This window comes from Pteropus alecto, unplaced genomic scaffold (genome assembly GCF_000325575.1).
Source record: "Pteropus alecto unplaced genomic scaffold, ASM32557v1 scaffold237, whole genome shotgun sequence".
NCBI classification, from domain to species: Eukaryota; Metazoa; Chordata; class Mammalia; order Chiroptera; family Pteropodidae; genus Pteropus; species Pteropus alecto.
Genome location: NW_006440624.1, coordinates 1,319,762 through 1,345,299, shown reverse-complemented (window position 1 = coordinate 1,345,299; position 25,538 = coordinate 1,319,762). Strand labels below are relative to the sequence as shown.

General features: G+C 35.8%; 1 protein-coding gene and 1 pseudogene across 1 annotated transcript in view; both read right to left on the bottom strand.

Moving 5' to 3' along the window:
* Positions 1 to 18,801, bottom strand: part of NPFFR2 (neuropeptide FF receptor 2) — a 54,218-nt gene extending 35,417 nt beyond the window's left edge. The window contains exon 1 of the mRNA XM_006926968.3: positions 18,658 to 18,801. The gene's annotated coding sequence lies outside the window, so the exon portion shown is untranslated. The remainder of the gene's footprint in view (positions 1 to 18,657) is intronic.
* On the bottom strand, positions 3,546 to 3,664 carry LOC112484205 (annotated as a pseudogene).
* Positions 18,802 to 25,538: the final 6,737 nt, after the last annotated feature.

The following is a 25,538-nucleotide window of genomic DNA, read 5'->3' as shown; positions in this document are numbered from 1 at the left end:
AAGTTAAATTATTGTAAGTCATATGGGAAATATCTAAATTAAAAAAGAAAAAAAAGAAAACAAAAATCTCAGGCACCAAACAGTTCCAAATAAATTATCCAATGCCTAGTCATTGTGTTTGGATTATGGCACAACTATATTCTGCACTTATAGATTTTAATAATCATTCCTTAATGCATTGAGCTTTACTATATGCCAGGCATTGCCATTGTTATACATAGTCCACATATATTAACTCTCAATATGTCTCCGAGGTAGGGAGATTATCTACATTTCATAGCTGGCACAGCTGAGGCACAGAGAAGTTAGGTGGCCTGCCAAAAGTTCATAGAACTAGCAGGTGGTGGAATCCAGATCTGAACCCGGGTAGTCTGGCTCATACTCTTAACCACTATGTCAGTTTGTCTGGTGATAGATTACTACCATTCTCATCCTCTATTATACACTCCCTGTATCGTAAAGGCTAGAAAACAAGAAATATCTTTTGCTCTAGGCCATATCCAGCAGTAAAGACAGTTATATAAGATTTTGGAAGGTGGAGGAGAGGCAGAAATCATATTTTGCTCCTCCAGCAGTGACAACTATATGAGCTTAAGCAGACATAAAAGTCTTTTGCTAAGTACCTACAGGTACTCTCTAAATCCTGGATTTGAATACTGAAGGCAGATAGGATCACTGATTCCACATCTTCCTAATTTTCTAAAACCTGATACATAACTTTAGATACAGCAGTAGCTTTCCCAGATCACTGAACCTTCAGTACTCGCAATGCTTTTGTGAGTATATAATTCCCTGAATTAAAAGCCTTCCTGCTACTGAAAGCCTCTTCATCTGATAGAATTCTGACTGATATTGTATTCAGTACCTAAATGGTTAGGGGAAAAAGAAGCTAAAAAATGGCAATTGGGGATTGGTTATTTTAATTAGTTTGATTTAACGCACTGATGACCTCACCACAAATGGAAAATGGAATACTTATAAGCCATGGCATGCAGTGTCAAACAAAAGTTACTTAAATTGTCACAGGAGTTTGAATGAAATAAAGTGCCTATTTAAAGAGAAGTTTAGAAGGGCCAGGCAGCTGCTGTGTTAGAGCTTTGTGGTGGGAGTGATGATTACAGAACGCAGACTTCCCAAATAATGACAAGCTCATGGCTTTAAATTCTCAGCTCGAGGTATCAATAGAGAAGACATGAGATGCTATCTTATACATTTTTTTTCAGAGGTTCTGAATTCAATATATTAGTTGGAGCTGCTAGAGCAAAACTGTTTTCTTGATTAAACTCAATATTAGCTGACATTAATTGAAGTTACATTTTTTTATATACTTTTGTTATAATACTAAGGAAGGAGTCCGTCTCTTTGCTGTACCCTAGGAGAGCCCAAAAAACTTTCCATTCATCAAATAATTGAGAAATCCATCGGTTGGGAAAGTACTAGCATCCTTAAAAATTTCTGTAGTAGGGGTATACTCTGAAAGCAGAGGATATGTGATGACTGCAAATACTGTAACTACACTGACCTCCCCGACTACAGCACGTAGTAAGGATTCTGGAGGGGCGGAGAACGAAGGGCAGCACTTAAATTCCAGACGAAAGTGAGTGTGCTCATTCCAATGAAAAGCACGTTCAAAAAGGTAGTAAGAGCTACTGACCCATAAAGACCAGTGCAAAATGCTATTAACTTGAAATGAAGTAAGTCAACTTCTTATTAAATTCATACTTTAGAAATAAAGATTGAACACCTGCCTCAAGTCACTGCCATGGAATACCATAGTCTCTCACCCAATTTTCAGATCAGAACCAGTTCACAGACCTAAAGTCTCTTGAATATGTGGATGAAAAAGGGGCTACACCTGACAAGTGGGTCCCACAAAGTCAGAGACCGAAGAGTAACCACATAGGATGGTCTGAACATAAATATTCCTAACTAAAACCCAGTCATGGCAGGTAGTCAGATCCTGATCCTGTAGCTTTCTTGACAAAGGTCAGTCTTTACCATAAGTAAGCCTGTCTATTGCTTTTTTTCTTTCTTTCTTTTTTTTTTGCATCTAAGATAACACATCCTTGGAATGTCAGAGTAATCCCTTTTTCCAGGCTATTCAGGGCACACCTACTACACTGGAGCAAGAAACCACAGAATCCCTCACTGTTTTCTTGTTCCCCACATGCCATCTCTATGTGCTATAAATGTTAATTATTAACTATCCTGTACCCATCAATGTAAAAGAAGCATGTATCTCTTCATTTTACTTTTTATCCAGAAACTTCCCCACTTTGTTTTCTTCAATCCCCTTAGTCTATCACTAGTGGAAGTCATGTAACCCTCCTTAGGTCTCCTCCTTTGATTCTAATCATAAAATAAACTGCAAAACTGCCATTCTCCAGAACGTGTTCTTAATCCGTTGAGATTTTGGTTCCTGACCATTGTCATCAGTTTGGCTCAAATAAACTCATTAAAATTCTCTACAGCTTTGTATGTTTCTTATGTTGACAAACAAATGGAAAGTTAGATTTATATGAGGAAGCATCATGCATCACTGCCTCAAACAGTTTTATAAATTTTTTAATAAAAGAAACTGCAGTTAATTGTCAAGTTGATGATTTTTTTGTGGGGGAAAATAACCAGATATTATAGGATTTCTGGCATTATTAATATGCAGTTTCCCTAAATGACATTGTGGACAACAGGTCATAGCAGAGTCATAAAGATCAGGTTATAAATGGAATTTCAGCCTAAGTCTGTCTTACAATGAACCCAGTGGGTTTGCAAACACACCATGACCCCTTTCTTCCCTCAATTACTAAATATAAATTTAGAATAGCCATACTTAACAAGAAGAATTCCCACTTTAGTTCCCTGACCCATAGAATTAGTGCTATTAGAGTAGAAAGAGCCAAGTTAAAGATCTTGTAACTTCTGCATCTTTATATTCACTGTAGCGCTATTTACAATAGCCAAGATATGGAAACAACCTAAGTGCCTATCGATAGACAATTAGATAAAAAAGAAGTGGTACATATATACAAGGAACTCAGCCATAAAAAATAAAATAAAATTTTACTATTTGTAACAACATGAATGGACCTAGAGGGTATTATGCTAAGTGAAATAAGTGACAGAGAAAGACAAAAATCATATAACTTCACTTATATGAGGAATCTAAACAAAATAAATGAATAAAACAAAGAAACTCATAGATATAGAGAACAAACCAGTGATTACCAGATGGGAGGGGGGTTGAAGGGCTGGGTGAAAAAGATGAAAAGATGAAGAATAAATTAGAAATAGTCATGGGGATGTAAAATACAGCGTAGGGAATATAGTCAATAATACTGAAATAACTATGTTTACTACCAGGTGGGTCCTTGGCTAACTGGGAGGATCACTTCATAAATTACTATGCTGTATACCTGAAACTTTATTTTTTATTTTTTATTTTTTATTTTTTTTTTTATTTTTTTAGGCAAGGCAACCCTTGGTTGACCTCACAGATTGCAAGGACTTTGTCAGCTTACAATTCCTTATTTTTAAAAGATTATTTACACCTACAGCACCTGGTCTTTCTAGGTGGTTTCCCATTCAAGTACTAACCAGGCCCGATCCTGCTTAGCTTCTGAGATCAGATGGGATCGGGCTTGTTCAGTGTGGCATGACCGTAGACTCAACTGAAACTAAAATAAAATAATATTGAATGTCAACTCTAATTGAAAAATAAAAATTCTGCTACTTCTCCCCACCAGGATAGTAAACCAAAAGCAATTATCGTATCCTTGGAGGCATTATAGAGATTGATACCACCATCAAAGACTTCAAAAACACAGAATTGCTGAGTCTTTTTCATCCAAGTTTACTTATTTGTAATATAAAGAAGACAGACAGCTATTATTTTTTTAAAAGATAAGTGCTGGTGAAGATGTGGAGAAACTGGAACATTTGCACATTCTTGGTGGTCATGTAAAATGCTGCAGCAGCTGTGGAAGCAGTATAGAGATGCGTCAAAAAATTAACCATAGAACTACCATATGATCCAGCAATTCTACTTCTGGGTTTATATCTTCAAGAACTGAAATTAGAATCTTAAAGTGATATTTGCACTCCTATGTTTAGTGCAGTACTTATTTAAATAACTGAAACATAGTGTTCGTCAACAGATGGAAAGATAAAAAATGTGGTATATCCATATAATGGAATATTATTCAGCTTTTAAAAAGAAGGAAATCCTGCCATTTTTGACAAGATGCATTGATTAGGGGACATTATGATAAATGAAATAAACCAGTCACAGGACAAATATTGCATGATTCCACTTATATGAAGTATCGACAATAGTCAAACTCATAGAAGCAGTGAGTAAAATAGTAGTTGCCAGGAGCTAGGGAGGGGGGGGAATGTAGAGCTGTAGTTCCGTGGGTATAAAGCTTCAGTTATAGTAAATGAATACATTCTAGAGATCATTTATACAGTCATGAGCTGCTTAACTACAGGTGTTATGTAGCTAGTCAGACATGAGCAACAGGGGCAACAAAGGAATAGGGGCCCAGTCCATAGACTGCCCAAAGAACACCCTATTGGTAGAGAATCCCTCTGCATCCCCAGAGACAAAGGACAGGAAGGTCATAGTCTTAACTGGCCTAATCCAGCTACAGACACCTGTGCAGAAAGTACTACCATAATTTGTCTACAATTTAAGCTTCATTATAACTCTATGTTTATGCCTGGAAGGTCATGAATCTAATTATAGCAGACCGTATTCTGGGTAAGCACATGTGCACTGGACAAAGTTATATAGCAGCCAGGTGTCAATCAAAATGACCTCACTTGCCAATCACCTAGGAATGCCTTTGGAACCACCCACCATGGCCCAAATATAAGGCAGACATTCCCACTACTGGGTCCTCTTCTTTTTGGTAGCCTTTTGTGGCCTTTGTGCCTTTTTGTGGCCCTTTTGGCCCCATTGTGTTGGTTATTGTGCTGGGACCATAAGCCTCCTTGGGGCATTCTTTGTCTTTCTAAAATATACTTTTAATAAAACTATTAAATCTCAACAATGTGATTCTTCACTGTGTCACTTGTGGAAGAACCAAGGGAAAATGCTAACTATACCCCTGCACCGTTGTCCCTATCCCTTTCTCTCCCCTCTGCCGTTGGGGCAACACCGAACTCTGAACAGTCCCAAAGGGGACACAGGGATATATTCTGAGAAATGTGTCATTGTGTGAACATCATAGTGCAACTTACAGGAACTTAGATGGCATATCCTACGACTGTATTTGTATGTGTTGCACTTTTATAGTTTATACCAGCATTACCACAAACAGGAGAGTAATTGTAGTGTAAGCCCAAACAGTTAACTCATCTTTTCGTAATGCCTGACTTAACTGCCAAGGCATCCACTTCAAAAAGGCATCCATTACAAAGAGGCATCCCCTTCGTAAAAAAGCTGCCTCAAATAAACACATTGCCAGCCACACACTAGATGAAAAACCCCAGGGAGGCTCTTTTGTTCTAGAGATCTTGGTTGATTTCAATAACTGACCATTTGGGCTACATTTTTTTTCTTCCAACTCTTTAAATTCCAGTTCTTAGGTTTGAAATTCACAAATAAAGCATGAGGTAGCAAAAACCTAGGCCCCAACCCTTGACCCTAATAAAAGCACAACCCCAGGCCCCTGTTCACTATTAGGAGAGCCTCCTCTCTCCCAGTCTCTCTGTCTCTATCTTTCTCTCTCGCCACCCCAGGACCTCACTGTGGACCTCCTGGCTTGCCTTTGTAGGCTCCAGGGCCTGTAAGAAATAAATATTTTTTTAATGCAAGGTTTCCTAATGGTTATTGCTGAAGGGCATCTTGCAGTCATAAGAATCACAAGGGCCCATCCAGTCTAATAGTGGTTTAGAAAGGGGAGACTGTTGTTGGAAGTTCACAGGGCCCAGGTGAGCGTCCCTAGGCATTTCTAGCCATTAGACTGAGCCCTGAACCAAACAGTAATACTCGGTGCTAAGATGTTAACATGGCTATGACACACACTATGCAATAGGAGTTTTTCAGCTTCATCATCATCTTATGAGACAACTGTCATTATACACGGTCCATCAATGACCGAAAAATATTGTTATGCTGCACATAACTGCACAACATAGCACCACAGTTAACATTATAACACTGCTCACTTCAAAATTTGTTGAGGGCAGACTTCATGTTAAGTGTTCTTACTGCAAAACAAAACAAAAACAATGGTGTCACCGCTGAGGTGAGGTGAAATCTGGCGTCACCTCAGCGGCGTAGGGGAGGCGGAGGAGAGCGGTGGGATGTAGCGGAGTACCGTGGCGTTGTGTGTTGTTCCTCAGTTCTTCCCTGCCGACAGAGCAAAGAATTACAGGTCGGAGAAATTGAGAAAAAGTAAGATGTAGTGAAAGTACATTTTAGAAGAGCAGAGCTAAGGAAGGCTGAAGCCTTGTGGAATCTAGAAGATAAAGAGATAAGATAGTACACCCCAAAGAAAGGGATGGGCTTCCAGCCAGGAGAGTTGTAACAATGCAGAAATAAGAAGGTCTGTTCATATCTGGGCTGTGATGGGAGGGCCTAGATGATCCCTATGTGAGGTCACCTTGACTGACAGTTGGCTGCTATGTAACTCTTTGCCTACTGTGCACGTGTTTACCCAGAATTCAGTCTGTTATAAATTTATGAACTTCCAGGCACAGTCATGAGATTCTAATGGTATAATGAGGCTGAAGTTATGGGCAGTACTTTCTGCACATGCATTTGTAGCTGATTTAGCCAGCAGCTTTTATGGCCTTTGTGCTCTAGGATTTGGGCTAATTTATAACCCTAAAAGGGAGGTGTTTCTGGGAGGTCCTTAAGGAAGGTCTTCAAGGGAAGTTTCTGTGCTTACAGAGCTAGGCCTTGGCTCCTGTTGCTCATGCCTAACTACCTAACAATGGGATGGGAAACTTTGGGAGATGCTGGATGTAACTGTTACCTTGAGTGTGATAATGGTATCATAAGATTTACATATATCTAAACTCATCCGACTATACTCAATGAAAATATGTGCAATTCTTCATGTAGCAATTACACATAAATCAATAAAGCTGTTTAAAGTAAGTAAAATTTTTTAAAGTGGAAGCAAAAAACGTCTTGGAGAATGACAGTCTTATAAATTAAAATGGGTATTGATTCCATTGACCCTGCTATTCCTGAAATTCTGCTTTTGTAGGAGAAAATCAACAGAACCCCTGGAACACAGTATGCAGCCCTTTGTCTGAAAAAAAAAAATAGCCTTCTCCTGCAAACTGTCTAAAACACAAGGACTAGTTTCCTTTCACTCTGCAGGGACAGCAGTATATCTTCATTCCTTTACCTCAGGGCTACGTCAAACTATGTCGGTTCTTTTTAGCTCTCTTTCATAATCTCGCTTGCAGGGATCTTGCTCACGTTCCTATTACTAGTCTACCATAATGATAAAATCATATTAACTAGATTCAGGAACCTGCAAACTTGATGAAGTTTCCAGGGGAGTAATGGTCTAAGGCATGAATAGGTATCCCTGCTATAGATAGCCGGTTTCTATATCTTGTATCCCTCAACAATAAAGAGGCACAGCACTTAAGGAGCTTTTGACTACCATAAACAATATTTACTAATGGATTACCGATCTATTTGCTAAATAGCCCTTACAGCTGTTGAATGTAGTAGATCCCAGAGCAAGAGGTTTTCCAGCAGATTCAGGCTGTGGTGTGAACTGCTCTGCCACTTGGGCCTTAAGATTGTAATGTCCAATGAGCTTAAAAGATTGTGACAGAGAGATAATGAATGGAAATTCTGGCGACCAAAGGGTTTGAAAAATAGAGCCAATCCCACGTGCTTTACAGCAAATCTATATTCTCTTACGAAAATGGAAAATTTCCTTTTCAAAACAGTTTATAGCTTCTGACTTACTGTGCTTAAGCCGAGACAAATTGCTGAATATATGTATATGTATATATACACATATGAATTTTATATATTAATAAATCAGTAAATATTATTGGACAATGACAACTTTATCATTATCTACACAATACATTAGCAGTAGGAAGAAGAAATAGAACTTAACAACAATTTTAAGCAAATGCATTAGCTTTGTGACAGCACATATTTAAACTGACTTTAAAATTAACATATTGCTCTAGAATGCCTGAGGGTGACAACAACAAACAGGAAAAACAGGTTTGAGCATCTGAAGTAACCTGCCTCTGTCCCAGGACCCTAGTGCCTTGGAGTACAGGCAACCAGTATTTCATCACATATTGCTGACACCTATTAGTTATCTTAATCTTATCATATACAAGTTCAGCTTTTCTTTCCCAAAATTTCCACACAACATTCTCCCTAATTTAATCTGGCAACTGCATTGTATCCAAAGAATACCTTAGTCAGATTATACCGGCATACCGGCTGTTTATAACAACTCTCACTGCCATAAAGTAACAAGAAAAATGGAACTATGGTATATTGTGTGACATTATTTGTTCTTGTTGGTCTGTATAGTTTAGAGATTCAGACTTACACACAGAACCCTTAACTCCACTACCCTGCATATAACTTAGATATTGTTTTTAAAAATAAGTAGCCTTTCTAAAGGGAAAAAAAATGTGCTTTAACATAGAGTTTAACTTCAGTTTTGTGTGCAACGATAACACACTAGATGGCATAGTTGGGAGAAAAAAACTTGTTATATCTTAGATTACTGCAGTACAAATGACTACTGCATTTTAATTGAACATAGTACTCTTTTAAATCTTTTCTTATGACTTGACTTATGGTCATGAGATTTATCACTAATCTAATGATATCAAATTTTTTCTTCTGCAGCTGGTGTATTCACACTCGGTCAGCTTTTACCAGTACCATTTTTCTTTCTTATACCGTTAACAATTTTTCTCTTCTATGAAAAATGTCTTCTACAGATGGTAGAAGAAAGCTCGCCATGGTAAGTGATTTTCCAGCTAAGGAGGTGATAATGTCAGAATAACTTTATGTCTATAAAATAATTATTTTCATTGAAAATGGACCAAAAATGTAAAGGACTTTTTCTCCCCAACTGCTTGGTATTTTATTTATATTTAGATAAATCCCACCAAGAAATGTTTGACTATAATTTTATTCTAAAGTGAGCTTGGATCTAATTGACCTGAAAGGCTAGATGTTGTCTCTAAGGTAAAATCTGCAATATCCAATAACTGATATTTGGAATTGTTGATATAAACATGAACTTATAATACCTAAGAGAACGTTGCTTGTGGATTGCAGTTTCATAAGGTGAATCTCTTAGTTATCAAATCCTATCATGTCCAAGACTACAACTGCAGATTTTAAAAATTCTCTCACTAAACATTTCCCAACTGTTTAAAATAAACATCAAACATATTCTGCAAATCAGAGACAGTCTGTTTTCTACAGCTATAGCTAAAAGATCATTTCCTAAGCCCCTTTACCCACTTTTACCAAAATAACCACCCTCAAAATATTCCATTGTGTTATACTTTGGCAAGCTAAATTAAATTGCTGTTCATACTGAATGCATTGGAACATGCATGTAATTCTTTCTCAGGATGCTAAGTTGAAGACATCTCTTTAGGTCTAACATAAGGCAACTAAAGAAACAACCCAGCTTTGAAATTAAGTAAGATTCTATTTAATAAATATACTTTGGCTCCTCTTTCCAAATAGTAATTTTAAGAGGACATGTACTAAGTTCAAACAGTTCTATTTTTGAAGCTTTATCCTTGTTTCTCACTTGCATAGGAAACAATCTATGCTGTGCAATAGAGCACTAAAACCAAGGTTAAACGGTAGGTTTTAAAATTATTTGAACATAATAGATAAGTACTTTCAATTTTAATAAAATGTTCCACAGAGAACAAGGCAGATGACCTAGTATAACTATCCATAATTGTTTACTCAAAGTTTTCAGAGGAATGAGAACTTTCTTCCTTTTCTTTATATTGCTATGACTTCCCTGTATTCCTTTACAAGGTCTTCAAAAGTTGTGAGCAATGGTGGATGGCAGTATTCTAAAGCAGAAAATAGATCAAGTTAGAGGGCAAAAAATTTGACGCCTCATCTTGGCTCTCCCTAAGCTATATGACTTAATATTTGTACATTTTAGTTTGGTAATCTATAAACTTAAGGGGGAAAATAAAAATTAATTCTAATATTCTTTCTAGCTCTAAAACTTCACAATAATGCCAATAAAACTCATGATTACAGGTTGCTAGTGGAAAAATATTAGAAAAAGAGATTATGGAAGACAATAATTTTTTCACATTTTGGCTTCATTATGAAAGTATTGTAATAAAAGTCTCAGTATTCATATCTCTTGGCACCGAACATTTCATTTAAAACACAACTTGCTAACATAAGAGCCAACCCTCTTGTAGTTATAAATATAAACATTTTTCTTTGATATATTTTTAAGAAACATGTTTATTTCTCCATTATGTACTTCTTTCATTCACTCACACAAAAATCTACAATTTTGCTCATAGACATAAATATAATGCCAAAACCTAATAATAGTAATGTAAGTATGAATAGATCATCAATCTCATTTATATAGATTCAGAGAATACAGAGGTGGAATTTTTTTTTTTAATTATCAAATAGAACACAGCAATATACTGACTCTGCTAGACACTTCTAACAAGTATGCTTCTAGATAAACCCCAGATTAAATAAGACATTAAAAAAGGATCAAAAATTATTTATTCTAGGAATGCAAGTATGATTAAATGTTAGAAAATCTATCAACATAATCTATTACAGTGACAAATTTTAAAAAATTATATGATTATATTAATAGATTAAAATTTCTTTGGCATTACTAATAAAAATACATACACAAAAAAGGACGAAAAACAAATGTTAAAAATGACTATTTGCCCCAAACCAAACTCAAACTATTCTAAACTAAATGTTCTAAGACTCATTTTAACCAAAAATTTGATAGTCCTGCCTGATAGCATTATTATTGTTGGTCATTGTTCAATTTTGTCTCAGGAATCATAATGAGTGTAAATAAAAAAAATAGTGTATATTTGGTAGAAATGTTGAAGAGACAAAATCATCTTCTTGTTGCTGACAATATGATTTTATTATAAGAAAATCAATAATCTCTAGTAAATAGCTATTATAATTAATTGCAGAAATTGGTTAACTGGTAACTCAAAAGAGGTTACATTAAAAAAAAAAAACTTGGTGTTCTTAATATTAGCAGTAAGCACCTGGAAATTAAAGTGAGAAAAAAAAAGTCAATTTTAGAGCAGTGACTAAAATATAGAGTATGCAAAGATTAAAAGAAAAAATATAATATAAAAAGTAAATGACAAGAAATTAAATTACATTAAAAGATTTTAAAAGTTCTAAAAATTGGATAATATACCATATATTTGGATGAGAAATTTTAATCATTTAAAGATCAAGTCTACCCAAATTAATATATAAACTTAATAAAAGTGCATTTAAAACATTGGTAGCATATAGCTCATTTGCTGAAAATATTAGCAAAACAGATGACAGGATTTATTTTGGAATATGAGTTCAGAGGGAAAAATAAATGCCCATGAACAGTCAAAAAAAAAAAAAAAAACCATGAGGAAGAAGAATATTGAGGAGACATGTTTTTTTTAAATATCAGAAAAAAATATTCTATGGCAAACATAATCAAAGCAATTTGGAATTGCCATAGAAATGGAAAAATAGAGCAGTGAAACACAATGAAGAATATTAAAATAGATTGCATTATATATCAAATTTTAATATATGACAAAGGTACTATTTCAATTTGGTGGGGAAGAATAAAATGTTTAATAATCCATTTGGAAAAAATTGGAAGTTGGCCCACTATCTTAACAGCATATTGAGTTTTTGAGCAAAATTTTAAAATTCACTTGAATTAAGTACAAATATTCAAAACTTAAAAGTAAGAAACTTTCATTAAAGTCTAGAAGACCACGTGCATCATCTAGGAGTAGGGAAAACCATATTAATCAGCTCTGAAATCTTAAAACCTAAATAATAAAAATTAAATATATTAACTATGAAAATATTTCGAATGTGCCTAGTAAAAGTTATTCTGAACAAAGATAGTACTTAAAATAGAAAATATTTATTATATGAGTTAATATTGAAAATATCAAAGAACACATTTTCACAAAGAACCCAGCAGAAAAATGAGAAAAGATATCGATAAATAAGAGACCATCAAAATAACTGAAAAGAATGAAATGATTCAACTTCATAAATTAAATGATTAAATTAATATAGAAATTAAATAGTTATAACATTTATATCCATGGCGACATGAGTAAAGAGTAATTTCATAATTTTCTGGTAAAAATGTGAATATTTATAACACTTTAGAAGCAACATGGCAATACATACATTAAAATTTGAAAATATTTTACTCCTGAACTTAAAAGAATTTATAAGCTATTTTTATTACAGCCTTGTTTTGTGGTAAAACTGAATAAAATAAAAACCTCGGGAAGCAAACTAAATGTTTATTAAGTAAGGATTGGTTGAATTTATTGTTTCTTATTAATATCACAAGATATTATATAGATTATTTAAAATTCTAGTTTTATCTATAATAGTTGACATAAAGGACTTTACACAAGGTATTGACTAAGAAAAAAAGATGTATATTTTTCAAAAATTTTCAAAAATGGTGACGAAAAGATTGATGTGCCTGTGTGTATACACAAGCATGTTTGCATCTGTATATATGTGGATAGTTACAAAAACATAAGAAAATCTATAATAGAATTCAGTTGCTTAATGGGTTACCTGTGATATAGAAGCAGAGGAGAAAAAGGAATGGGCAGAGGCAATTAGGAAAGGAAACTGAATAATAAAAAATTCAAAGCAACTTGGGCATTATAACTTGGGCATTTATGTAAAATTACGTATGCATATATTTTTAAATAAAATATTTTGAAAGATGAATAATTCTCATGCCAGTGAAAACAGAATGGGTGGATTTAATTTAACCAAAATGTAAAGGTTGTGCCATTTTATATTTTAGTCTTTCCTAGTACTCAGACTCAGATTATTCTTAAAAATCAACATACATAGATAAGGAATCTAAATGTATATTAAAATAGCGCAGTCAATGGTAAATAGCTTTTTCTAATTTTTTTCTCCCACATGAAAGGGAAAAATATATACAGATTGGTCTTTTAGCTAAGGTAGGAATGGTGTAAAGGAGAGAAAAAAACAGCAGAAAGGAAAAAGCCTAATGCTGAAGTGTTAGCAACTTGACAAGACCTGCAAAAAGAGGCAGGAGAAGCTGATAAAGAAATGAAAATAAAATTTTCACTGAGCAAATATTTGTTGTGTATCTACTACATGCCAGGCTGTAGTAGATACTCAACAGGCCAGTCCACTAGTAAAAATGAAATCATAGAGTTGTCACATGGAGCTTCAATTTTCCTTCTGGAGAGTAAGATCAAAAACAAACATACAGATGGAAGTAGTGTCAAATAGCACAAGGGCTCAGGCACAAAGCAGAAAACTGACGACGAGTGGCGTGGGGAGGCACACCAGACCTGAGATTGAAAGGACGAAAAGAATCCCTCCCTGTGCAGCTCTGAGAAGCTAGCTTCCCAGGCAGCGAGATCAGCAAGTGCAAAAGCTGTAAGTAGGTATGTTCTGGACTGGAGGGACCAGATGAAGACAAGATGGGTGAAAGCTAAGGATGAAGTCAAAGAGAATGAAATGGGTAAGGCTTTGCATACTACAGAGCCTTCAAGCCCTACTTCTGTAGGAAAAAATGAATAGAAGTTACTATAACCTGAATAATCAAAATATAAAGAAAAACGCGCTCAGGTAAGGGTATTTGGGCAAGCTAGGGTGGGTCTTCAGTGAGCCTCTAGCACTGCTAGTTTGGGAAGAAGCATAAAATGCACTGCAGGTCAGAAATCATTTGTGGTAGTTTTTCCAGCTGAAATAAATGGGGACTAAGGGAAACTCCTCAAAGAGTTGGGATTCTAGACAAAACTTTCAAGCTTGAAGTAGCACTGTGATATAAAGATATTAATGCATACCCACGAACAAAGAAACTTTGCAAACCTGTTGAGTGTGGGGAATTCCACAGAGAAGACCAGGAGATTGCGAGTAAGGGCCAAGGGATATGCAAAGCTATAAACTCTGCTGAGAGAACGCCTACATGAATGTGATACACTGCTAACAGAAAGAATTGGAAGCTGTGTTCCTCGAGAGAGCTCACATTTACTTTAGTGCTGATGTGCCAAGAATGCAGGGACAGGAGGTAAAATGGAAAGGAAAATTTAGAAACATTAAATAGGTACTTTTTTATAGATCCCCTATAAAGTAAGGAAGTCTAGAGAAATCCTAGGTATTATAGGTGACACCTCTTTAAATGTCTACATTTTGCAAGGAGACAAGGGTTTTTGATATGACACTCTCTGAAAGAGGGAATAGTTTATATAAGTGACCTGATCCCTGCCAGCCACCACCCACGCCCCATGCCCCTTATGAGAATCATAAGGTCATGAGTAAACTCTTTATTTGAAATTTTTCTTTACTAAGTTTAATAATTACAGATGATAAACTCTAATATAGACAACTATTTGATTTAACTGGTGTTCTGGTGAGGCTGAATTCAAGAAATGTTTGTCTGCTTATGTTTATCTAAATAGCCCCTTTCCCAGACAAAATTTAATTTTTTTTCTATAACTGCAAAAGAACAATGTGAGTCGAGACCAGTATTTTTCACTATGAGAAATCATGAAGATTACTTTCTCTCAGAATCATGAAAATATATATACCCAGACCAGACTCCAGATCACTGGTCTGCAGTGTTGCGACTCAAGTGTGGAGACTTGGAAAAGGTTCACAAGTGACTGATGCTTCCTACTTCTTTATAAGAACCTTTGTCAAGATTGTAATATTTAGTTCTTCCTAAGTATGCAGGTTTGCTTGAAAAGTCTTGGCATATACAGAAATCAGTACTTAAACTGCTATTTAAGCATGTAGACATGAGTTCATTATCCTGATTCCTCAGCCTAGTGAATTCGTTTACTTTGGATAAATTCTTTCCAAGCCTCAGTTTCCTTATCAACAAAACAGGGATTGTGGTTGTATTTGATTTCTAAAATCATGACAATTAAATGAAATAATGCATATAAAGTTATAGCTCACTAAAGGTTAGCTATTACTATCTCATTTGGCTTTGGGAAATTGTTGTTTTCTAAATTGTGTGGGAATGCAACCAGCACTGTAATAGTCTAATGTGTTTGGTAGGCCCTCAGGAGTTTTGAAAATATCGGTCAACTGACCTTTCTGTGGGGAACTAGAAAAAGGTGCATCAGTCCTAGGAGAAGATGCTTTAGTCTACAACGGCCACAATGGAACCAAGACTCCATGCAAGAATTTAAATGAAATGAAACCCTTTCCACAGCCCGAGAAGAAAATAAAGTAAGAAATATATTTGGTAATATTTGGAAATATTAAATATTCAGTGGCAACAGCTAAGGGAGAACCAATTTCTTGGATTTCAGTGATTATTTTGTTTGTGGTATTTTCTTGCTTTTCTTTAAATTACTGGTATGGTGTGATTTGAGTTGTGCTGCTGGTCTCCTTGTGTAATGTAATGAGTTGTGCTGCTGATCTCCTTGGCTATAAGAGAGAGTCAAATCTAGTTAGACAAGGTTAATGGAAGAGGGCATGCCCTTTCAGTCTTGTGTGGCATTGAAATAAATTTAATTTTGGTGCTGTCCTGACTGACTTTGACTTTTTTTTGTGGGTAGGGAGGGGTTAAAGTGATATCAAAAAGGAATTCTTAACGTACTTGAGATTCCGATCATCCCATCTCCTAGTCCTGTTGGATGCTATAAGAGCTATAGTGGTAATGTCCTCCTGAACAAGCAAGAGGGGCTTCTCGGTACTTTGCTCATCTCCTCCCATGCCAGAGCCAGAAGAACCTTAGATTTGTCAGAGATAGGTACCCTAGAAAACATTACTGTGCATCTCTTAAGTGCCAGATGCTGCACCCAGCAGTCACATAGACCATTGTTCATGTGTTCTAATAGCTCCTTTTACACAGGAGACACTGATGTCATAGAATCTTCAGGGCCTTGCCTAGGGTTGCTGCTCTCAAGTGGCAAAATGAGTATATATCTAAGCTCTCTCTCCCCCTGGATCCTCTGCCCTTTGACCATAGAAACAGGGACACCAGAGTAGTGAAAAGATTTTAGAAAGCGTATTCTAACTCATCCTTTTATGTTTGAGAAATCTTAGACTCCCAGAAGTTAATTGTTTTGCCTCAGGCACAGAACCAGTTAGAAGCCTGACTAAGAAGAGAATCTGATCTATTCACTTTTAGAAGTCTTGTTTCTCAAAATTCCACAAGGCACTTGAAGGACTCAGCCTTATTCAAAAGAGTTATCTGTTGCGGTGACTGATGTAACTCATTGCTGGGGGAGTATATTGACGTCCGCCTTAGGTTCTATAGTGAGAGACTCTCTGAACCCTTAATGTTCAGTTTCAAGGCAATTGCAAAATTCATTTAAGAGCCAGCTTATGCTACAGAGCTAGAAATTAAAACTAAAATAAAATGGAAAGAAAAGAAAATCCAGCTATCAATATCTGGCTAATGGCAAGCAGAAAATTCATGTGGTTAAGAGAACAATTTGGTAAGATTATTAAAAAATACATAGATATATTTTAAAATGCGAAGTTATATTTATCTCACTTTCTTTTAATATGTATGAAGGTTGTGAAATATTCACCTCAAATCAATTCCCTCTCTTCACAATAGAGAGGGTAATATTTTACAAAGTGATTATTTTTAAATATATGAAGCTTTGAGGAATAAAATTCTCCTTGAGCATCCCTATTACAACTGGAAATCCATTTTCGTGCAATACAGTGAAAACATTCATGAATATATATTAGAGGTATTTGCATGGAATTTTCATAAAAACCATATATACAAAAGCCAACAACAATAAATGAACTAATTTTCCAGGAGCAAATCACTCACTGGGTAATAGTGAACTTATAACTACATTTTCTACAGCCTTCGACATCTGTAAAAAAAATCATTGATGAATAGAGTAATTAACAAGAGCTATGAGGTAAAAGAATTATAAAAATAAAAATTTCTTACATATACCTTAAATAGTTTGTAATGTATTCACTAAATGCTCAAGAATAAAAATGCCAGGTAAAATAGATACATGATAGATGAAGAAAAATATAACAACAAAAAAACCAGACTGAGAAATTCAAACTCCTGAAGATACCTATAGACATCAAGAAAAACGGCTAGTAAGAAAGACATTAGATTATATGGATCTTAGAAAAATGTATACAATAATAAAAAGCATAGAATAATGATATATTAGTAATGCCCATGTAATTATCAAACAGTAATAAAAGCACACTTGAGAGTATTACAATCTCCTCTTTTAATAATATTAATACACACCTTTAAAGTGGGAAGCTGTTTTCTTAAATGATTAATCTATAGCAGCTTTTACCAGATGAAAGACTCTGATTGAAAACTCTGCATACACTTGCCACTCAACTTTCTGTTCATGAAATTTTTTCTTTGAGCATTTCATAGAAATTTTGCAAATTCGACATAACTTAAAATATCAGCATTAAGATACTTTTACAAGCTATTTTGGTTTAATTATTATTCCAGTTGAAAACAACAATATACCCAGTTAACAAACCATGATTTGCTCATACTCCCCTTCATTAGTTATCACTTGAAAATAATTTGGATGTATAATGGAAAGAGAAATTTAGACACGTGTTAAAATAACTTTGAATACTTTGATCAGAAAAAAAATCCAAGCATCTTATTTTATATCATCTTATAGTTATAAAATTCTTTAAAATTAATCTTTGAAATATCTAGATGAGGGGATATGGGGAGATAAATCAACATATCTTCGTTTCTTAGAGTTGTCTTTAACAAAATCACAGCACATAGCAAACAATTTTCCTGCCCTCCAACACCAGACCCTAACTTTGACCCAGGGCTGCATTGTTATTGGAAAATGCTTGGAGGTTTGGCAGAGGAGAGGTTAAACTTAGTATTGTCTGGAAACCGCTCTCTCACCTCCGGAGAGCTAAAACTCCCTTCAGTTGTCTTCACTGAGGGTTCGGTAGTGTCCTGGATTCGGGTAAGGATTTCTTCCAGGAAGGTAGAAACGCACAATATGCAGCCTTACATGCACAAAAATACACAAAGCTCAGAATCATCGCGGATGAAGAGAACCGTTTAGAAAACTCTACGTTCTCCAAGGACATTCAACAAAGTTATAACAATACGGCCCCAGAGAGGGTATTTGGAGAACTTTATGGTTAAGAAAGGGCCCCCGTCCCAGCTCTGCGAGCAGCCATCAAGGATCCCAAGAGCCCGACCTGAGAAGCCCCCCGGAAATCCGGCTGGTGACTAAAGTGATGCCCTCCTGTACTGTGACTCCACAGAGGAGCCCCCAAGGAACTAGGAAGGGATTGGGGAAAGGTAGAAAGAGTAAAGTCGCAAAATCTAAGGTAACAAGTCCCCAGTTGCTAACACGAAATCATCCAAGCCAGGTGCTGGGGACCCCAGCCCAGCCTAACCACACCCTTACCTGCACAACGCGCTATAGCCGAGCCCTGACGGCTTCGGGAACCAGAAGCGCCCACGCGGAGCTTCAGCAACAGGTTCCTCCTCTGCCTGATTCAAGCCATCTGCCACCTCAAGGCTGTTCAGCCCCAGCCAGATGTCTGTTCAAAGGCTGGGCACTCGGTGCTCTGCAAGCGCTCGCGCCTCCCTGCCCCCTTCAGAGGAAACGTCACTCCCCAGGGGGCACCAGCCAGCTGCTTGGATTCCAGACAAGCAATTCATATTCCGCTAAGGGCCACCCGGATACCTTCTAGTGAAATTCAGAATCTCCAAGTGCAGCAAAGAAAAGGAAGCATCACTGACTAGTATTGCATCATCGGTTGCCTGGCTCCACACGTTGGGCCAGTGATCTAGCCTAACTGTGCCTCTGTTTCCTCCTTTGTAAAACAGACATAATGATTATAGTAACTGGATAATCTGAGAATTAAATGAGGGTAGGAGCAAAATGCCTGGAATGGTGCCTGCTACATATTAAGTATTCAATAAATATTAGCTATTTTTTTAAAGTTCTCTTGCGAATGAGGAATGAGGACTGCAGACTGGGACTCCAAATACCTCCAAATACCCACTTCAGGGCCTTCTATGAAGTGGGCTGTGATCTATTAGTCCTTGCAAAGGCCTTTTTGCTTACAAGAAAACCTCTCTGGAATTCTTGAAATGTGTATTCACATCATAATTAGGAGGGTAAAGCAGAAAGCCAGGGGGAAATGCCCAGTGATCCCAAGGAAAAAATCTATTTAGCTGAAGTGCTAATAGACAGCTCATACCTAAAATTGAATGTATTAACTTAGAGGTTTATACAGCTACTGAGAACGAGATAAAGGTGCTTTATGAGAGTAATGCAGATAGGGTCACATGTGGGTAAAGTCTTTTAATATGTTATCAGGTCTGATTCTCACAGTGGAATGTTAGATTTGCCCAGCAATAGTGTATAATTTTTCCCAGTCTATGCAAAGGCACTGAGGTTTATTGGTTTGTCTAAGATCACAGAGCTAGTTTTTAAATGACAAAGCAGTCTCTGGAAGCTGAATTCAGTTCTCTTGCTATTGTATTTCTCTGCCTAAATCACTGGTAATTGTGTGGATTAAAATTGTAGATTCAAATGTGTGTGTTTAAACATGGACTATGATTATATGGAAGGTCTAGAAAGGGGACCCTCAAGTTCAGGATAGAAATACTGCTCCCACTTCTCTGAAGTTTATCAGGATATGCAAGATAGAAAGTCACAGAGGGGAAAAAAAAGACATTAAGCAGGTAAACAGATAACTAATTAGAGGCAAGGCTTAGAAGAATAAGGTACTTTAGAAAAATAAAACTGAGAAAGGCATTCTGTATTTAATCTGAGATTCTCAAATCAAAGTACAAAAAATATATGAACTATCACCCCACATAATCCCTCTTATCACTGAATAATAGATTATCAAAATGAATAGGAATAACATGCTTTTGATAAAAGAATGAGGTAATGTCTAGCTCATAAGAATTCTATTATAAATCAGAAGAAATACAAAACTCATCATTATAATAATCATTAAGTTATGAGTCATTTGCTGTATCCTATAAAACAACACACCATGAGAACTATTGTTCTGATTCTCCTCCCCATCACCCACCCCCACTGGAAACGTCCCTAGGCAAGAGAAAATTATATAAAACCAGAGAGGGACCTGGAATGTATCTTTTCCTCTCCACTTCCCCTTAAACACCCACACATGCTGCTTTACCTTCCATCTTTTCATTTATCCTGCTTTGCCTTAGTTTGTTCCAATATTTCTCGTGGCTAATGCCTATCTCTACAACTATAAGCTTTGTTTCTCACTCTGTCTCATATTTTCAGGATTCTCTCTCTCTCTCTCTCTCTCTCTCCTCGCCCCCTCATATATTTCTCCCTTTCCTCTCAAATGAATTATTCACACTGGCTTTTAACTATGTTCAATCTCTCCCATTTAAAAAAAACTCCCCACGAGTCCTTATATACACATACCTACATCATTCCTTCCCTTGTACAGCCACAGTGGAAACTGCAGTCCAGTTCTGCTGTTGGTATTTCCTCACTTCTCACTCACTCATCGACCCACTCCAATCAAGCTTGTGACTATTTCATCTGACTGTCTCATCTCTGCAACAACCTTGCAAAAATCATCGATATCTTCCATGTTGATAAATATATTGGATTTTCTCAGCCCATATTTTATTTGCCCTTTGAGTGCCTGACTTCCTTCTAGAACAGTTCTCCTGGTATTTATTTCACAATACTCCCCTTTTTTTTTGTTTATTTTGTTTACCCTGCATCTCCGGATAATTATTTTTTAAATCCTTTACAGGCTTCCTGTTTCCTACACAGCCACATATTTTATTTGCCCTTTGAGTGCCTGACTTCCTTTTAGAACAGTTCTCCTGGTATTTATTTCACAATACTTCCCTATTTTTTGTTTATTTTGTTTACCCTGCGTCTCTGGATAATTATTTTTTAAATCCTTTACAGGCTTCTTGTTTCCTACACAGCCGATTAATACATTTGTTACCTAAGGCTCAGTGCTATGCTTGCTCCTCTTCTGATTATGAACGAAATATCTAAACATTCTCATCCACACCAGTGGCCTTAATTACCACGTTTATGCAGGAGATCCAAACATTTGTATCTTCAGTCTAGACATCTCTTTGGAGTTCCTGACTCTTAACATTTCCAAGTGTTGTCTCTACATCAATCTTAAATTCAATATGTCTGAAAGATAGTCACGGTCTTCCTCCTAAACCACTGTTCCCTAGCTCAGTTAATGGCGTTTCCATCTACCCTTCTCTGTGCTAACTTAAATATCGTGGAACCCAAGACACCATCTTGCACAGTGGGTGGAAACCACAGTCTGAGGATAGCAGAGAAACAGCACAAAAAGAGCCTGAGTCCTTGACAGCTCTGGAAAATGTTCTTTCCAGTTTTTACTGGCCTACCTCTGACTTTTTTTATTTTACATGTGAGAGAAATAGAAGTTCGCCTTTTAAGAAAAAGATATACATATTTACATATCATTATATATTACTTAATATATTCCTCACATAAGTGCAAAATCGGTGTAACTTGATATTGATAGAAGGTGGCTATTAATATGCATTAGAATAAAAAATAAGAATTAAACTTTAAAATTGTTGGCATACCATTTAAAATTATCGAATGTATCCCACTCTGGACCCCAACTTTGGAAACACTGCCTTACACAATATGAAAACAAACTGATTGTTATGGTTATGTTATAGTGCAGAAGGAAGGATCATACACTGCTGACCATACGGAAGCTTTGGGAGAAGACATCCAAGAAGGCACGACAGTGAAGACATAAAGAATCTGCACTCCAGAAAGGAGCAGAAATGAACCAAGTGACACGTGGGAAAGTAATATAAGGGAAAGCAGGTAGAAAAGAACATAACTTTAATTTTGGTAATTTCTGATCTAATATTTTCTCATCCTATTGTTTTTGACCTAGTTTTTTGATGGGCATAAAAATGAATCGATTAAAAATAATATTTGCATCAAAAATAACAGAGGCTTGTATTTGTATTAAAAAAACTAAAGGTAAAAGACATGGATAACAAATTCATAAAACTAGCAGAATTATAGTGTGAAAAAATGGACATTGCAAATAATCACAAAAATACATATTTAAGCAACATTCAAGCACAATTTTCCCATTGAAATAACAACAATATGTGCTTGTCAGGTTGCTATGAAAGTAGCATAATTGACATAATTTTTTTAAAAAACAGTATGTATAAATACCAATAAAAATGTTCATAGACTTTGATTTAGCAAACTAATATATGGAAATATATCTGTCAGAAATACTTCAAAAACAATAAATGCTTCAAACAGAAAGCTATTCATCCATATTAACTAAATTATGGAAAACCAGAGGTAATTTGGTACAAAAACTTAATGAAATTTATGTGACTATGAGACATTTTAATTATGATAACAATGTACCAACATAGAGAAAAGAGTATAGAATATTAAATGAAATAAATTAGACATTGTAGGTAAATTAGGGTTATATCTGTATAAAGATATGAATTCTTATAATGTCTAAATGAGCCTCTGAATAAGGCAGCAGTCCATATATCATGGTAGTATGATTGTGGAGTAATTTTTTTTAGAATTTTCATTAATTATTTTATAGCAGTGTTTGTAAAATTTAAAAAATAAATATATTTTTTCATTAGATAACACACCAGAGTGAAAATCAGGAGTCCCAGAACTGATTTAGTTTGGTCATTTTAGTTCCTCGGGAGTTTCAGTTTTCATGTACAGTATAAAGGGATTCGGCTAGTGTTTTTAAAGTTGTAAGAGCCTATGATTCTAATTCCCAATTCAAACTAGTTACCTAGTTATTCATTAGTTACCCCAGAAAAGCAATCTACCTTGCTCTCCAAATTAGCCAAATTGGCTTCCTTGTCTTTCTAGATGTCTGATTCATTAACCTAATAATATTCATTGGCTTTCCACCATTGAGTCAAGTCATATGCTAATGATTCGAAACGGTGGGGGTAAATGACTAGGAATTAGATAAATACATAAAACGCTATTTCTAAACTCAGGAAACTTCCATTTTTGCCTATTAGAGAGGGGCAAGACACAAGGTAAACATAAAATTAAGAAAGAGAATTGGAGTCAAAGAGGAAAGATTCTCACGGATGGAAGCATCAGGGACAAGACGTTTGTGGAGTGGATTAGGTACTAGACAAAGGAAAAGGCATGAGAAAAGTATGGAGCTAGGGAACTCTGAGGGATATGTGGAAACAGTTCTTTGCCAGGATGTATGAGGGCAGCCTAGGCTGTATAAGAGAGCAGAGAATGCTAGACTTGTTAGGACCAGGACCACCAGGTAATTTAATAGTCTGCACTGTGGCTCACAGAAGTAATGGGAGGGGCTTTCTTTGATGCTTAATAACACAGCCAACACAAATAGAAGGGATAGAGCCTTCATGAGGGAGTGAGAGCAAAACAGATGGGTCCAAAGCCTTGTTCCTAATTCCCCACAAGTTGTGTGTGGAATGCAGCAGAACCAAACAAATCCATATTCTCTACTGAAGAAACGGAGAGGTGCTGAGAGAGTCTGGGTCAGGATAAGAAATCTCTGTGCATAGGAATTATGCAATCTGAAAAAAGTCAGGACTTGACAATGGGAGACAGCGTATTTCTCTAAAAGGCCAGGCGATGTTGTTTTTAGCTCAAGGAGCCAGGCCTGACCCATCGTTGCCTGGCAGAGAGGCCCTTCCTGTTTTACCTCGAAAGGACAGATACCACCTTAACAGAAAGCACAGAAGAGAGAAGACTGCCTTTTCCATGAGATTTTGATTTATCCAAACAAGAAGTGATTGCGAGATTATGAATTCACAAGTGTTAAAGTTCTGTCTCTTTACAATTCTCCCACTATGAAGAATATCATAGCAGTTATCAAAAATTTAAAAACTACATTTGTGTTGCGCATTGGAGTATAGTATTTAAATGTATGACCCTGTTATGGAGATTTAAAGTCTGGAGGCTTCATTTACTAGCATACAACCACAAATAAATTATTAAACTTTAAACATTCTTTCCCTTAAAATCAGATAATATCCCTTTAAATGGGAAAATTTCAAAGGGTGCTTTTGAAAAGTATTAATAATAAATATTAATTTTACCCTTCATAATCATTACCCCATGTAATCCTGACAAGAGCCCTAAGAAGAATTCTTGTTTATACTATTTAATCCTACTTTTACAGATGAAAAAACTGTGGCTTAGAACAATGATTCTCAAATTTTAATGGAGAATATTTTTAAGCACAGATTCTGGTTCTAGTTCTGGGTAGGACTAAAAATCTACATTTCTAACAAGCTTTTAGGTGATGCAAATGCTGCTGGCCCAGGGACCACACTTTGAGTAGCAAGGTCTTACAGAAGTTAGTAATTAACCATTCACACAGCTAGTAAGTGATAATGTTTGACCCCAAATCTGTCTGAGCCCCAGGCCTTTGTAATTATCCATTATACCATGCTAAATCTACATAAAGAAAACTGAAACTCGTTCATCTAGTTAAAACATAGGGAGACCTTGGGTGAATAGTATGGAAGCTAATCAAGGCCTGATCCTGACTGAGTGTGCTAAGACTCAGAACATGTCCAAGCAATGGGGAGGTTAATGACCTGCAGCAAACTAGTTTCTTCTATAAAGGAAATGATAAAGAGAGTCAATCAAGGTAATTTCTAAACAAAATATATTTGATTTTTTTTTTATTATGGTGACTTAGGTTAACAAAATCCAGTAAGTTTCAGATGTACAATTTAGCAGTAAGGCATATATATATATTGCATTCGCTGCCCATAGTTAGATTTCTTTCTTTTTATATATCACCACAGTGTGATGAATGCTTTGTTGAATACTATGGAATGATGTTAATAAATCAAAGATTGATATCTTTAGATTTGTTTCTCTCTTAACCTCTCTTTTGTGTTGAAGTGAATCTTAGAAAGGAATTACAAAGTAATTTCTAGTTACATGCTTGGTTTCTTTTTCAGCAGCTCATTCTTACATTTAAGCTACTGCCTTAAAAAAATATGGTTTATCAAAACTCCAGTAACAGTTATGTGACATAAAATTAAATCTGATGCTTATGAAAAAAAATACTGTAATGTTATGGTAGATGTTTAGGAAATAAAAACCTTACAGTTCTTGAGAAGATGATATTCAGGACTATAAAGAAGCATTAGAGTGAGCAGTATTTTTTCATTCAATGCATTTTATTAATTCTAAAATATCTATGTTTCTGGATTTCCGAAGTACCCATAACTTGAGAATTTAGCTTAATCCATTGC